Consider the following 3844-nt stretch of genomic DNA (forward strand, 5'->3'; position numbering starts at 1 on the left):
AAAAAAAAAAAAATTCATCAAAATTTTCAACTTTTTAATCAGAATTTCCAGAAAATTTTTGAGGAAAATTTAAAGTTTATTGCTAACGGTCTCCCGCATTTTATTTCATAAGAAATTCATGCTTATATGAAAAAGTCCATCTAAAAAAAAAAGAAAACAAAAAAAATATCACAAATATCACCGCTATTGTGTATCCGGTTGAAACTTGCACTTCATTAGACTAAAATTGAATGGGCTACCAAACCGCATAATCGAAAATTTTCAAGAAATTCTGAATAAAAAGTTGAAACTTTGGAGAAAATGTTTTTTTTTTTAATTTTTGTAAACTTTATATGAAGTGTGTAACTTTGATTTATATGGTTTGTATTATAGAATGAACTATATTTTCATAACAAAATAATGCAACAAATTTTTCATGAAAATAATCGTGAATTTAACATTAGAATAAGGTGTACACTTTCATTTGTCGCCTAGAGTACATACATACATATGTATCTATGTACATACATATCATTGGCTGGAGCGCCGTGGGGAGCGCGGTTCAAAGATAAAATATACAACAAAAAAAAAATAATAATTTATGCCACTTGAGTGATTCGTTGACGTCTGCTTTCTGTCGCTGTTTCTACTCGTATTTTTGTTTTTGCTTTGCTTTTGTATTATTTGTGTCTAAATCAATAATTAGCATTAAATTATGGAGTGCCACAGAACACGCAAGACATTGTTATTAAGTACCTATTATTATGTTTTTGTAGCTAATAGACGTTCATTATTTTCTCGTGCTTCTTGCTTCTTTAAACCTTTTGAACTCTTCTTTCATCATCTTCGTTGTGCCGCTAAGCCAGCGAGCGGGCGAGCGCGCGTTAGAGCTCACCGTTGGCTTGGCTGGTGGCTGTAGGGTTGGCGTAAGAGTTTGTTTGTCAGCCAGCTAGTTTGTTCATCTTTATTTTTATTTTTTTATTTTTTTTGTTTTTATCATCGACTGAGTTAAGCGTTTAAACTTTTGTACAAGTATCTATCTTATCTTGTACATCGCGCATTAAATCGATGGCAAACATCAATCATTGGCCTTGAGCATTACTAATTTTTTATAAATACATTTATCGGATGCATTATTCATGACATTTGACACAAGTTTTTATGTGTGGATGCATTAAACTTTGCATGCACGAATTTGTTTAGATAACACTGTGGAACAGCCCATATTAGGGCCGCCTCAACGAATCACAATGCCCATGCGTAGTAGTTCGAGTCGCTAAAGGATTTTGCTCCACCTCTTTTTGTCTCAAATTAATCATCTTCTATGCGATTTTGATATGAATTGACTTCCGAATAGTTTCATCATCGGCGACGATCAGCGACACCTAGTAAAATTGTATGCTTTTCTAAACATTTTGTAGACACTCTTCGTCCTCTAACAACCTTTTAAATAAACTAACATAAAGAAATACATAAATAAGTTTCAGGTGTTAAAGTGTTCTACAAAAATATTGCTCTCCAAATTTTACCAAAGGTGACTGAGGAGGAGAATCACGTTTCAAGCCAATTTATACATAAAACTAAGAAAGGCTTAATCGGCTGTAAAAAAAATTTAAGAGGTGGAATAAAATTTCTTGGGATATGACTGTGGTAGTCGGGCATCTAATATTTGCACAGTTTTCACTCTCTTTTAAATAGGTTGAAATTAAATTAATTTCATATTTTTTGCATCTACATTCAATTTCTCATCCTATTTAATTGGTTTGTAGTATTTGAAGAACCCACACATAAGTTCATATTTACTTTCCCAAGAGCATCGATTTACACAACTGTTATGTACATTTACATAGGTATGCACATGTGTATATGTGTGTATGTGTATATGTAAATACATAGTTAAAGCAGTTATTTTCATGAATATATGATGAATTATTTATTGTTTGCATTATTTATACGCTTGCTTTCCATTTCATACTTAATTTGGCGAATTTGTATGCAGTAGCCGCCGTCTATTATGAGTTACATACATACATATGCATGTATGTATGTATATGCATTTATTTACAGTGGCGGTAAAATAAACAGGGACGCAAAATTTGAACAAGTTTTTGCTATTTTTCTTTTCAGTATTTAATGTTTATTATTATTTTTTCTTTATAAAAGTACATTCCGCTAAAGATCTAACAAAAACCATGTAAGTCCAAATTCCAAACTTTATACAAAAATTAGGAAACTTCAACAAGGTTTCATCAGAATTTCAAACTTTCTAATCAATAGTTAAAAAAAAAATTAGTATAATAAAGTGCAGGTGTGAAGTCGATAAAAAAGAAAAATTTGAAGAAAAAATTATGAAGGAAAGTATATTACAAAAGCAAATTAAGTATTGGATTAACTATAAAATAATTATACATATGTATATGCTCGTTGCGGACGTTATAGCTCAGTCATATTTGGCATTACATGACAGTTGTCACATAAGGAATCTGTGAAATGCGTGTAAGCGCTTACCCAACGCACAGCACTTCAGATGTAAAAGTCTGTTGGGTTTTCATTTTTACGTATAAATGGCATAGCAGTGCAAAGTATGCATAACTGAGCTATCACCCCTATGCTGTAATCCGAAAGTTCGTAGTTACGAATTCGTAGCTCCGTTCCGAAAATTCGAAAATTGGTATGCTGTAATCCGATCTTAACTATCAACGGCGTTGCCAACTAAAATAGTGAAACTCGAAGTTCTTAATCAGCTGCTTTGACAGAAACAAATCAAAATAAATATAATCGCAGGTGAACAGTGAAATGAAAAAAAATGTTTAATCGTATTCGAAAAAGCTTTTCCTTAATTAAGTAAAATAGAATGGATTCAGTGGCCGGTGCACTTTTGTCTCAGGAGGAAGAACATGCTGCAGTCAACTGTTGCATTAATATACAAAGGAGATTGCTACGAGACAGTTCTGATCCATTTACCTTAAATGATAAATATATGCTCCCTCTTTTTAAGGGCGTCCATTCAACTAAATATTGTGTTGCTTTAAATCTTGCAACGCTTTCCCAAAATTCCACCACATCCTCTTTAACTATTACAAAGCCTCGGGCAATGTCCGGTCTTTCGCTCATGCATTCCACCAGTTTTTCGTATTGCGAGCGATTTGTTCTGATTGTCGACTTGATAATTTTGTAAACATTTAATAATACATTGTTTTTTATTCACACTTCAACTTACATACATATTTTTGCGTTTCCACACTTTATTTGATTGATATTTTAAAAGAATTCGCTTCGCTCCGACACCAGTTACTCTTCGTAGAAAATTTCCGACAAATACATACAAATTACAGCTACGTCGGATTCAGGCATACCAACATTACGAATTTCGAAGATGGTCTCCGAATTTCGAAATTACGATACGGCAACGCGGATTACAGCATACCAATTTTAAGATTCGTAGCAAAATCGAATCTACGACGGATTACAGCATAGGGGTGTATAACTCTTTATGCGGTTGGGAGAACAAATTTTTTTAAAGCGATATTGTGGTATTTTTATTGGGAGAGCTTTGTTTCTGGAAGTAAGCGGGGCAAAAAAGATATCTAAAATAAGTGTGAAAAGAAATATGAAATTTGTATATATTTAAAATTTGATAAAATATTAAATGAGATATCGTTTGGTAACAGAAAAATACCTTTTAGAAATAAGTATGTAGATAGATAGATACATTAATGGGCACAAAAAAAATTTGTTTAAGAAATCGAATTGAATTTTTCGCCAGTACTGTATGTAATTAAAAAAAATGATTACTGTGTTCTTTGCTATTGAATGAACTATCTATATATATAAAATTAAGTGGCAAAACTTCCTGTTCGCATAC

The 3844-nt window shown here is 32.2% G+C and overlaps 1 long non-coding RNA gene across 1 annotated transcript in view; it reads right to left on the reverse strand.

Moving 5' to 3' along the window:
- Window positions 1–1991, reverse strand: part of LOC108374132 (uncharacterized) — an 11706-nt gene extending 9715 nt beyond the window's left edge. The window contains exon 1 of the long non-coding RNA XR_001849021.1: window positions 1955–1991. This is a non-coding gene — a long non-coding RNA (uncharacterized LOC108374132). The remainder of the gene's footprint in view (window positions 1–1954) is intronic.
- Between the last annotated feature and the right edge of the window lie 1853 nt (window positions 1992–3844).

Source organism: Rhagoletis zephyria, unplaced genomic scaffold, assembly GCF_001687245.7.
Source record: "Rhagoletis zephyria isolate East Lansing unplaced genomic scaffold, Rhagoletis_zephyria_1.1 Rzeph_scaffold_07378, whole genome shotgun sequence".
Taxonomy (NCBI): Eukaryota; Metazoa; Arthropoda; class Insecta; order Diptera; family Tephritidae; genus Rhagoletis; species Rhagoletis zephyria.